General features: G+C 36.4%; 1 pseudogene; it reads left to right on the top strand.

The window, feature by feature from the left end:
* Positions 1-776: 776 nt before the first annotated feature.
* On the top strand, positions 777-875 carry LOC139980404 (U2 spliceosomal RNA; annotated as a pseudogene).
* Positions 876-13,064: the final 12,189 nt, after the last annotated feature.

Here is a 13,064-nt window from a genome sequence, read left to right as displayed (position 1 = left end):
GCTTAGTCGCTAAAAGGTTCAGGCATACAACGAAGGTGTCTCAGCGGTCCATTGTTTAAGTAATAATAGGTTAAGTATGCTACAAAATCAATGAAGAATACTTGAGTTTTTAACAGTCTATTGTTAACAACCGAAATGGACTATTGTGGATTTAATTCCTCTGTTATTCCGATTATGCAGACCTTTAGTTACAGGCTTTGGTTCTTCTTAAATGTGCATTGTTGCGATCATACTGAATCAAAGCTATTAACACATAAGGCTAGATGTCACCCTATAGGGTGAACTATAAATGGGCGGTCAAGTAGGTACATGTGAGGAAACAATTATGTTGTTCGTAAGAAAAGATGCCGGGAGTCAGTGGCGTAGGAAGGTACTTTTGAGTGGGGGGGGGGGGGGCTGAAGACTGATGGCCGGCCTGGGGGACGGGTCTAAAGGGAGGGGGTGTACCCCTCCCCTATGGATTTTTCTTTGCATTTCCAGGTGGCCTCAGATGCAATTTGGTGCAATATAGCACACTTCAACATCCACTCCATTTTGTAAACTTAATTTTGTATTTTCACCTGGCCTTAGATGCAATTTGGTGCTCCAAATGAGATTTTTTCTCATTTGGAAATGAAAAAGGGGTTTTCTGACTTGCGAAGCGGGGGGCGGAATGATACTTCCGCCCCTCCACATTTTTCACCGGGGGGCTGGCGCCCCCAGCCCCCCCGGTTCCTACGCCCTTGCCGGGAGTTGTTATGGAATAACAACTCCCTGAAACTGTAACCTACCTTAGTGCAGCTTCTCGGCCTTTTGGCTAAGATCATGTGTAGTATCTGTTCCCTTTCGCTGCGAATGGTGATACACACCAGACGATGATCATACAGTCACAGTCTCGATGCAAGGGGACTGGGGTTGAGAGCGGATCAGTCGTTCGGTATAGTTTGGTTTTCGTGCCACGGTTCTTCCTGGGTGACTTTTCTTAAAAAGTACCTTTGTGCAGCTTTTCGTGTAACATTGTCATGGTCAAGCGGTTACTGTTTCAGTTAAACGGGACTGCTGGGTTTAAGAGCCTGAAGTAAATGTTTGTTTCCGTGTCCTGCAATTTCTATATTGGCTGACTTTTCTTAGAAAGCCCCTTAAAACAGCTTCTTTTAGGTTTACATTTAATAATATTTAATAATATTTAATATTTTATGCAATAGTAAAAAATCTCGAAAAAGTAGATTAGCTTCATTATAGAAATGTTGTGAATCGAATCAAATCTGCCCTGGCAGATATACCTATACCTTTCCTGCCCACTCCAGGGATAACTATAACAGAAGGAAAAAGGTAATTAAAAGAAACTAGAAGCGAGGCGGACCTTGTGTTCCTCTAAGAGAAACAAGACAAAAGCAAGCACAACATCACCCTTTTTCTCTGTTAATTTGAGAAATATGATAACAATGATTTGCTTTCTTAGGGGCCTACATGAATGAGATTAGTTTATTCTATGCTATTAGAAGAAAGAACAACAGACTGAACAACACTTGTCCAAATGAGCGTTTGTAGGTCAGCCCAATATAGAGGTCATTTTCTTTTTGTCTTACCTGTATAGCCTGGTATTGTATACTGACAAAATTATTAATTTAAACACACAATATATATATATATATATATATATATATATATATATATATATATATATATATATATATATATATATACACGTTCAAACTGATGTTGATAGCTGTGGCATACCTCTATAAGAGTCTTACTGAAATGAAACGACCATACGATCAATTTCTTTCCCCCATGCTGGCTCAAAACAAGACATACAATTACGAGATAAGATGATTGAAGTCTCCAGATGAAATAGTAAAAAACATTGCAATCTTTTCAGCTACTTCTACTGTCAATCCCTGGTCTACCGTAATCTGTCAGTCAGTTTATAAAAGTTCTCAAACAAAACATTGGAAATAAAATAGCAGGCTTCTCCTTCTTCTTCTTCGTCTTCGTCTTCGTCTTCTTCTTAAGGTGGCTTAAACAAAAGTTTGGAATAATTTCATAATTTTCAAGAAGGAAAACAATCTAATTAAAAGTACGTTTTTTTTTAAGTCAACAAAGTATTGTCTGCATGAATGTGTTTAATCATATAAATAATTTAATTTGCCTTCCATTTGCGACTGTAATTGCATTATACGTTAAAGAGCGGAACATATATTTGGGGTTCGTTTTATGATATGAAATGTTATAATGAAAGTCTTGAATAGGCCTATATTGATTTTCTGAAGATAATCAAGTGCAAACGTAATTATTCCCTTATGCCAGACGGGCAATACTTTCAAAAAACGGCTCATAAAATATGTTCCGTTGGGAGGTATCATCTAACCTTCCTATTTCATGAGTACTAGCCTGAAGACTTTGACCGAGTCTAAATATTACATTACAGAGCCGTTATATAAAATGAAATGTTGCATCATAAGTATGTGTGCGTGTGTGCGTGCATGCGTGTATATGTATATGCGTATGTTATGTATCTCACAAAATAAATATTAATTCTGTGCTACCAAATATGCTGGTTAAAGATCTATCTCAATTTATTACTGAATCAAAGTTAATCCCATTGGTTAGCACATTTTCTTAGTGGGTGGTCCCTGCTCTTGTCTCTTTCTCTAGGTCTTACCGATGTAGCTTGCGAATTTGTGTCATTTCCTCCATTGCAATGAATAAACAGGTATTTACAGACGTTTCCTCTGTGGAATTGTAAAAAGTGGATCATACGAGTATAGGAATTCCGTTAAAATCTTGATAGGGCCGCATGTGTAGACTGTTTTGTTTACATTTGTGTAATGAACATGCTGACATGGGCGAACGCAGTGAATTTTCGGTAAATCGTTCGCGCCATAAGGGCAACAGAAATAAATGTCTTTCTTTCGATTGCGACGGCTTTTCTCATTAAACCCACCTGGTCTGAGTGCATTTAGAATAAGAACATTGAATCTACTTCGGAAGTTTGTTTACCGAAATTCATCAGCAAACATGTATTGAGACTTTAAGGGTGATATACCCACACATTTAACGGAATAAATACATTGTTAATCTCCATTAACTGACATGTGCCCTTATAATACTACTATCATTTGATTTCTGCCTAATGTCCGATCTGGAACTTCATAAGTTTCAAAAAGGAAAACAATCTAATGAAAACTACGTTTTTTTTAAGTCAACAAAGTATTGTCTGCATGAATGTGTTTAATCATATAAATAATTTAATTTGCCTTCCATTTGCGACTGTAATTGCATTATACGTTAAAGAGCGGAAAATATATATTCTTATAGCCTTTGGTCAGTTAGTGGAGATTATTTGGGGTTCGTTTTATTATATGAAATTTTATAATGAAAGTCTTGAATAGGCCTATATTGATAATCAAGTGCATATATATATATATATATATATATATATATATATATATATATTTTAATAATAATAATAACGGACAAACTGTAAAACAACTATGCTGCATTTAGAGAAAGGCTGGATCTCAAGTGCGATACAATAATTCAATTAGGTAAGTGATTGGAGGTAAAACAGCCAATGTCTGTTTTTTTTTTGGCGGAGCTTTCGAGCAAAACTAGCTCTTCTTTAGTGCATGATCACCGAAAGTGACAAGGAGTAGCAGGAACTGAAACTATTTTATAGAGAAGAGTGTTCTGATGTTTAAACGGAATGGTGCCGTGGTCTTTAGGTTTAGTTCCCAGAAATGTTATTTTCCTTTCCTAGATTTATCTGTCCAAGAATCGTTTTGGTCAATGGCAATAACACGCAAATTCTCAATCAAATGATTTTGAAGATTGAAATGATTTGCAACAGGTTGGTTGATCTTTTTTGTTTTGATCGCCGATCTATGTTGTGTCATTCTCATTCTCAGAGTGTTTTTTACTCTCCAAAGTATTGTACGTTTCAAATTAATATTGCAGTAGATGAGGTAAATGATATTTTTGGATAGGCTGTTTATTTTATGCCGAATTTGAAACCTGCGTTTGGTTTGGTTGCTCTGAAAGGCCCCAGTCGAATGGACACGTAAGCACGTTTTGCAATTTGATCCTGTCGATTCTGGTTTGTTTTCCCCTAATTGGCGTGGGTGCCATAGACGCATTCAACAACTAATAATAATGAAAAGAGGGCGGATGTGACTTAAATGGTGAATATTTTTCTGCACTTTCAATTGAGTACTTCCTGTGTTCTACCGAATTTAAACATTTAATTAAGATATTGTAAACATGTTTTTCCCAAAGTAGCCAAGCCAACACCAAATCAATGGTTGTTGACAACAGTTATCTGGATAAGCCTGCGAAACATACTACGTCAATGACACTCTAGCTAGTTGTCACGTTTATACCAGCTTATCCATGTGTGCCTGGAGAGTCATTTTTTTTTTGTCAACGGGTCAAGTTGTGAAAACTTTATAAACACAACATCTGTATGCTGAGTATATACAAGAAGACTATAAGTGTCTGTTTCGGTCATCAGCTGTCAATATGAATAATGTTTGTCACATCTCAATGCTTTTTGTTGTTTTACTTCGTAGATTAACTTCTGTAATTGTTCACCCTGAATATAGCGTACATTACACATTGTTATACAGATAGTACATGTAACATCATTTAAACAACAATGCATTCTGGTTCAAAACCCTACGAATGTTCATTCCAATACTTTATTCTCAGTATGTCAGTGCTCAAAACTCTCAAAACTTTATTCATGTAATCATTGATCGAATACGTTACTCATAGATTTCAGATGAATATTTCAATAGATATTGTAGATCTTTCAAAAGAACACACTGAAATAGTAGAAGGCACTTTAGCTAATGCAATATAATGAGTGTTTCATCAGGAATACATATACCTCACAATCATGCCGAGTTCATCGGTATAGTTTATTTGCACTAATTCTATACTAACTTAAATGCTAGAGTTTGAATTCCAGTCGCTTTGTTTAACAGTTCCTTTTTATAGAGTACTGGTTGTTAATGCAGAAAAAAATGGAAGAATCTAAATTAAAGATTTTAAAATGCAAATTTAGTTGCAAATATTCACGATTTTTTAACTTAACTTAGGTGGATGCAAGAAGAGTTTACGAAGAGAAAATACCTGACTAAGGGAAGGTTACTCAACTTATATTTGCAGAGAGACGGAAGGATTGACAAGAAAAATGGTCATTCTATACACATGAAGGAAAAGTACCCATTCCTGTTCACTCTAACTGAGGTGTGAAGAATATCTCATTCCAAAAGTCATAATTATCTCTAGCTGAGCAGGGTGTACTGTTAAAAGTATAATTAGTGTAATTAGTGTAATTAGTAAGTGTAATTAGTAAGGGTAATTAGTAAGGTTAAATCATATCATATCGTTTAGTGGGGCTGTCGTGAGCTTGGAGATCACATGTGGAAGATCATTAGTTTGAAAAGTGAGTCAATGTATTACATAACTATTTCGCCTACTGTAGCAAAGGAAAAGCGTATGGATAATATACTCAAATTCACCAACTTTCATATTACGTACGCCTCCCCCTCTCGTACGCCCCTTCTCGTACGCCTCCCCTCTCGTACGCCCCATCTCGTACGCCTCCCATCTCGTACGCCTCCGTCACTCGTACGCCTACCCCTCTCCTACGCCTCCCCTTCTCGCAAAAGGAAACGCGCATGGATAATTTGCTCGTTAAGGTGTGGTTGCCTGTTAGTCTACCTCAATGGCTTTTTAATTACGTCAGGCATAAGTAGAAATCCAAATGGTAGTAGTATTATAAGGGCACGTGTCAGTTAATGGAGATTAACAATGTATTTATTCCGTTAAATGTGTGGGTACATCACCCTTAAAGTATCAGTACGTGTTTGCTGATGAATTTCGGTAAACAAACTTCCGAGGTAGATTCAGTGTTCGTATTCTAAATGACCAGGTGGGTTTAATGAGAAAAGCCGTCGCAATCGAAAGAAAGAAATTTATTTTCTGTTGCCCTCATGGCGCGAACGATTTACCGAAAATTCACTGCGACCGCCCATGTCAGCATGTTCATTACACAAATGTAAACTAAACAGTCTACACATGCTGCCCGATCAAGATTTTAACGGAATTCCTATACTCGTATCATCCACTTTTTACAATTCCACGGAGGAAACGTCTGAAAATACCTGTTTATCTATTGCAATGGAGGAAATGACACAAATTCGCAAGCTACATCGGTAAGACCTAGAGAAAGATACAAGAGCAGGGACCTCAGAGAGGCTATGGCCACGAAAGTAAACCTAGACTCAAAATTTTAGAAGTATACTTCAAAAACTTTGTTATTCTAAGTTTGTCTTTTGCGATATGAAGTGATACCATACTGGGACAGCGTAAGTTATATGCGGCAGAACCATAGAATTAAAAACATTTCTCTAAGCATCACTATTAAAAAATGATGCAACGAATGCTAGACTATATACAATGCAACAAACTTTACTGAGGATCTTCGAGATATGCTTGTTGAACGTCAGACTTTCATCAATACATACCCCTAAGTAGTCAGTTTTAGTTGTCTTTTCAACTTCGGAACCATGCAGTTTAATTCGTTGCGATTTAGATGACAAGAGACTTTTATGTTGAATGTTCTTGTTGCAAAACACATTTCTTTATATTTGTTACGGTTATAAGCAACACATTTTTCTTGTCACAATTAGCAACAGGGTCAGTGACAGAACGCTAATAAAGTAATTGATCCATAGCAAAGGAATTTTTTGAAATTGTACTCATAATGGCAGTATCATCAGGATACTTTGTGACAGAAATATGCTAATTTGATCTTAATTCATCTGTATATACAGTGAACAAAATAAGCAGATAATGGACTTCCTTGAGCAACACCAACCATATCTTGTGATTGTTCTGATAACCCCTTATCTAATTTTATCTGTCTAGACCACCCACTAAGAAAATGTGCTAAGTAATGGGATTAACTATGATTCAGTAATAAATTGAGATAGATCTTTAACCAGCATATTTGGTAGCACAGTTTTAATATTTATTTCGTAAGATACATACATACGCATATACATATATACGCATACACGCACACATACTTATGATGCAACATTTCATTTTATATAACGGCTCTGTAATGTAATATTTAGACTCGGTCAAAGTCTTCAGGCTAGTACACATGAAATAGGCCGGTTAGATGATACCTCCCAACGGAACATATTTTAAGAGCCGTTTGAGAGTGTTGCCCATCAGGCATAAGGGAATAATTACGTTTGCACTTGATTATCTTCAGAAAATCAATATAGGCCTATATATTCAAGACTTTCATGATAACATTTCATATAATAAAACGAACCCCAAATAATCTCCACTAACTGACCAAAGGCTATAAGAATATATATTTTCCGCTCTTTAACGTATAATGCAATTACAGTCGCAAATGGAAGGCAAATTAAATTATTTATATGATTAAACACATTCGTGCAGACAATATTTTCTTGACTTAAAAAAACGTAGTTTTCATTAGATTGTTTTCCTTTTAGAAACTTATGAAGTTCCAGATCGGACATTACAGAAATCAAATGAAATAGTTTTATGATCTACTACTTTCGACTTTCGAAAACTTCGATTTTCCTTATCTAATTTCCCTACAAATGTCTTGTTTAAGCCACCGTAAGAAAGAAAAAGAAGAAGAAGAAGGAGAACAAGAAGCCTGTTATTTTATTTCCAATGTTTTGTTTGAGAACTTTTATAAACTGACTGACAGGTTACGGTAGACCAGGGATTGACAGTAGAAGTAGCTGAAAAGATTGCAATGTTTTTACTATTTCATCTGGAGACTTCAATCATCTCATCTCGTAATTTTATGTCTTGTTTTGAGCCAGCATGGGGAAAAGAAATTGATATATGGTCGTTTCATTCCAGTAAGACTCTTAGAGGCATGCCACAGCTAGCAACATCAGTTTGAACGTATATATATATATATATATATATATATATATATATATATATATATATATATATATATATATATATATATATGTAGTTAAAACTGAAAACTAGGAACAGAGCTTCAAACCTCTACCTCTACCCGGGTACTGCGCTGTGTATGTGCAGCGTAACTCTCATAAACATGTTCTAAAATCTTTATTTATAGCAAACATCAATTCTTCCACAGATCTTCTTATGACAAATATCGTCAAAATTAACCTCCCAAAAAGTGTTTATAACTGAAGTGCATTAAAACTGACGCTACTAACAAATATCTCTTTTATATTATTTAGACGATGCTATAAGACATCACACAATGAAAAATAAATAAATAAATATATACACTGGCCTGCGTTATCATTCCACGTCGTTACACTCTTACTTGCCAAGAGTTAGAATGTACTCTTTAAGAGTGTCCAACATGATCACTCTTTCGAGGCGTGATAGTCACTCTTATTAATTTAGCTCTAAACGAGTGAGGGATTCCATTCTAGACCTAAGACCAAAATGTGATCATAGAATTAGCTGTCCAAAAATAACCGAATCGTAGCTATCCTTGACACTCTTTGAGTACATAGTGTGTACAACACGAAGCACAAAGAAGCTAAAAAGATACATTACGTAACATTAGTCAAATTAAAATAAAGATAATCTTACAGTCTCACTCTTGAGTTTAGTCGACATGTTCTCATCCACATAGTTCAAAGACAATATAGAAGGGGATATGATTAGCCAATTCAACAGCCGCCCTCTGTAGATCTTCTGAGCTCTAAATCCCAGCTTTAAGCTTCTTAGGGGAGTTAAGGTAACGTTTACTCATATAAGGCTGTACGACCTAAGTGAACGACCTCTCACGAATGTCCATCCCTCTTTATCCAGATCCACGATAACACTTACGCTGCTTGATCAGTTTTCATTTGTTTTCTTCCCATCCCCCCACCCCCTCCCCACACAAAATGGTTGTATAAATGCCTGTATGATAAAGTATTATTCACTATTTGCCAATACACATAATAAAAATATGCAGGAATACCCAAGAAAAAAATTAACAGCTGTTTGACCGCGAAAATATTTCCGTTTCTCCCTAAAAGATCCCCTCCTAAGGATCAAATATGGCTACCCCGTATCGTATCGCCGTATATTACGGAAAAAAATCCTCTCGTTTGCAGCAAACGAATTCATAAAAGGACAAAGTCCTTCCAACGAGATTTGCAGTGAGCCCATACTCGTACGTACATAGTATCGGGTGGTGGGGGGGGGGGGTGGACAAGTCTGATCGAGCCTGCAGTTTAAGAAAACAATTAAAAAAAAAGACTATTAATTATTTATACATTGGCAAGGGTAAGTAGACAAGCAATATACACAGAATCCAAATTCTAAAAACTACAACGTGTGAAACTTAAAGACTGGGGAGGCTGCTCCTTACTTGGTAACCCCACCCTCCCGGGATGAGAACTTATGCAAAGAACAAAATAAAATAAGAAAAAACCTTCCAGTGGCTGGGCTGTTCCCTGCAGAGGAGATCTAATCTTGACTCACAAGCCCTCTATCTATGCTAGAGCCTAAGCCCCCCGCCCCACCCCAGTTAAAAAGTCTAGTATATCTAGGGAGGATTTCAACTATTTTTGGCATATAGGTTTGTATAAATTTTGTTCTTAAGCAGGAGATTTTGAACAAGAGGCTAGAGGAGAAGGGTGTTTTATAGAAATATAATATTGGTTTGAAATAACAAGTTGGCCAAAGAAAGGGATTGTGTTTGCTGCTTCCATCAGCTTTTTATAACTAGGGATATTAAGGCAAGGTCTAAAGGCTTTATTATTAATAATATTTCATTTTGAAATTTGAACAACTAAGGAGGCAGATACTGCCGTAAGTAAAAACAGGTTTAATTTTTGTGTCATATATTATTTTCAAGTACCTACTCATATTCGGGCATAGGATATTTACTCGTATAGCCTCAGATGGATTTGTACTTGAAAGTCTTGGTTGTTTGGTACTCGGGGCATTTTTGAATTTTAATTCATTTATTTTGTTTTATCGCCAATTGTGTACAAAGGGAAAGGAAGTCTCCTAAAAAGTCATAAAAGACTTAACAAGGTAGGAGACTCCCTGGGAGAAAAGAAAAGAAAAATGAACAAATATTTATAATACAGAATATACGTAATGATTAAATATACAGTAATAATATCCTAGTGACGCTGAGATGGATACGTGAATAGATTAAATATTACTTTTACGAGTTAATGAACTCCTTTTTCAAATGCCTGGTGAATGTAGGTTTTGAAGTAATGAGCTTCAAATTTTTTGATAGATCATTCCAAATTTGTATTGCTCTGTTTCGAAGACCGAATTTCCCTATGTTACTATGGTAAAAATTGCAATGAGCGTTGTCGGCTTGTCTTGTGTGATGGTTATGTAAGACTCTGTTACTACAAATAAAGTCATTAAAAGTGACTGGCAGTAATCCATTCCATGCTTTGTAAGCAAAGGTAGCAACCTTGACTGTTATAATATCACCGAGTTTTAATAAATTTAGGGACTTGAATATTCCACTAGTATGTTCAAGCGGTGGGGCATTAGCAATGTGACGTATAGCCCTCTTTTGGAGAATATTTAGGCGGTCAATGTTAACATTGTATGTACCAGACCAAATAGTTGTACAATAGGATAGGTTTGGCAGAACTAGTGTTTGATAAAGCATTCTAAGGACATGCTGTGGGAGGAAATATTTCAGTTTAGATAATATACCAGTATTGTTTGCTACAGTGTTACATACTGACGAGATATGGTTATTCCAAGAAAGTTTGCTATCAATATTAATACCAAGAAACTTAGTTTCAGTTACACATTTAATTATTTTGCCGTCCATCGTAATATCCTTATCCCAACGAAATGCTCTTTTGGTACTAAAAACAATATACTTAGTCTTATCAATATTAATACTTAATTTGTTTGCTGCAAACCAATCACAGAACTTATCCAGGTTACAAGAGACTGTACTTTGGAGTGAATTTACGTTCTTCGAGTGAAAGAAAAGATTGGTGTCATCGGCAAATAAGACTGTATGAGCGATGTTGGAGACATGGCAGATATCATTAACGTATATAATAAACAACAAAGGACCTAACACAGAGCCCTGAGGCACACCACATGCGATTTCACCAAGTCCAGAATTTGAATTCTTGTATGTAGTGTATTGTAACCTATTTGTGATATAGCTGTCTAGCCAATTTAGGGTTGTTCCTCTGATTCCGTAGAAAGATAGTTTGGATAATAAAATGGAGTGGTTAATTGTGTCGAATGCTTTGGACAGATCTAGGAAGACGCCGATGCAAGTGTTGTCATTATCGAGATTAGTGTAAAGTCTGTCAATAGCATCTGCCAGAGCAAGTTCAGTAGAATGACCAGGGCGGAAACCATACTGTTGGTTACAAAGAATGTTGTACTTGCACGTAAAATCGTAAATACGATTGAACATTAACCGTTCAATCAGTTTTGAAAAACATGATAACAGTGATATGGGGCGATAATTTTGATAAGAACTCGTGTCACCTTTTTTGAAGATAGGCACTACTTTTGCGACTTTGAGTTTGTCAGGAAATACGCCAGTATTAAAAGAGATATTACAGATGTGAGTCATGGGTTTTGCAATAAAATGAATAACATGTTTGATAATACCTGGCTTAAAACCATCGTAACCCGCTGCCGCTGAATAATGCGGTATTACTATAGCGCAGGCTGGTTACCAGTGTACACTCATACTCATGTCAGTGAGAGCCACGTACTCAGCGTACACACATCAAGAACATTCTACTTGTACTCGTACATATGATGTTGTGCACGTACTATAGAGATCTGGAACTTCCAATAGACTTTCCTACGTTACGAATTTTCCTCCGTTCTAGCGGGTATCACTACCCCCTCTCCCCTCCCTCTGCTGTAAATAACCCTATACCATCCCTCACCCCAGAGGAGACGGAATAGCCGCTGGGTTTGGAAAGCACGTAGAGTATTAGTATACAACCAGGGATGGGCTATAACTGCACAGAAATATGAAACGCCTGATAAGACTTTCCCAAATTCTATGATTATTTAAAGATTTTGATCACGAACGCGCAATCATAGCACAGGCCAAGAAAAGTTTAAAGAAAAAGTTTTACAGGAAAAGCAAAATAAAAAAAAAACATTTCAGGTATAAAACTTTGTAACTGCGTAGGCCTAATCCAATTCCACGTCACAAGTAGAAGATTGATGTAGTTATTAGGAATAATCGCAGCTTTGCTCCCTTGCGATATGCCTCCAGAATAATCTCGTTGCTGCGGCAACTTCGACGTCCGTATTAACACCTTTCAATATTTCGTTCGATTCGCATGAATTTTCGAACCGGAGCAACATGTTTCCCCCCCCCCCCCCCCCGCTAATCTTTTGCCTTGTTTTCTGGCCCTTATGCTCAACTTTGATATGAATGTCATTCGAACATGAAGAATGATGACCGCACCTCAAGATGGTACTTGATTGATTAAATTATACTTCTAGGAGCGCTTTTATCTTGCGTGATCACTAGATGAAGAATACCGACAAATCAAATACAAAGAAAATTACAGATCTTGTATTACGATAGTTTGCGCCAATACCCCCATTCCCACCGCAACTGTCAATTTTTTTTTTTTTTTTTTTTTGACGTTTGGATATTTGAAATTGACATTTTAATAGACATATACCGGTTATAAGTAACTTGGCGAGAGAAAGAAATGAATAATTGCAGAACGAGGAAAAATGACACATATGAAGCCGTCTTGCTCTGGCTAGAATTCACGGGGGCAACATGAAAGTTATTTCATTGATGTCACGAGATATTAGATTTGCTATAATTAACTGTCACATCGAATTGTTTTAACGTCTCGAAAACTTTTTTTTCTACCGTAATTTTTAGAAACCTAGAGAATTTATATTCAAATATCAGCGAATGGCAACACTTTCATGAATAAAAGTGCCATCGATGTAAAAAATCACACCACATCATCCACACAAAGACAGGGGAAAATTACCTGGGAAGTGGTGGCGTATTTGTCTCTTTGAACTATAACAGAAAC

This window comes from Apostichopus japonicus, chromosome 14 (assembly GCF_037975245.1).
Source record: "Apostichopus japonicus isolate 1M-3 chromosome 14, ASM3797524v1, whole genome shotgun sequence".
In the NCBI taxonomy this organism is placed as follows: domain Eukaryota; kingdom Metazoa; phylum Echinodermata; class Holothuroidea; order Aspidochirotida; family Stichopodidae; genus Apostichopus; species Apostichopus japonicus.
The sequence above is the reverse complement of the archived record's forward strand: the minus strand, read 5'-3'. Positions and strand labels throughout refer to the sequence as shown.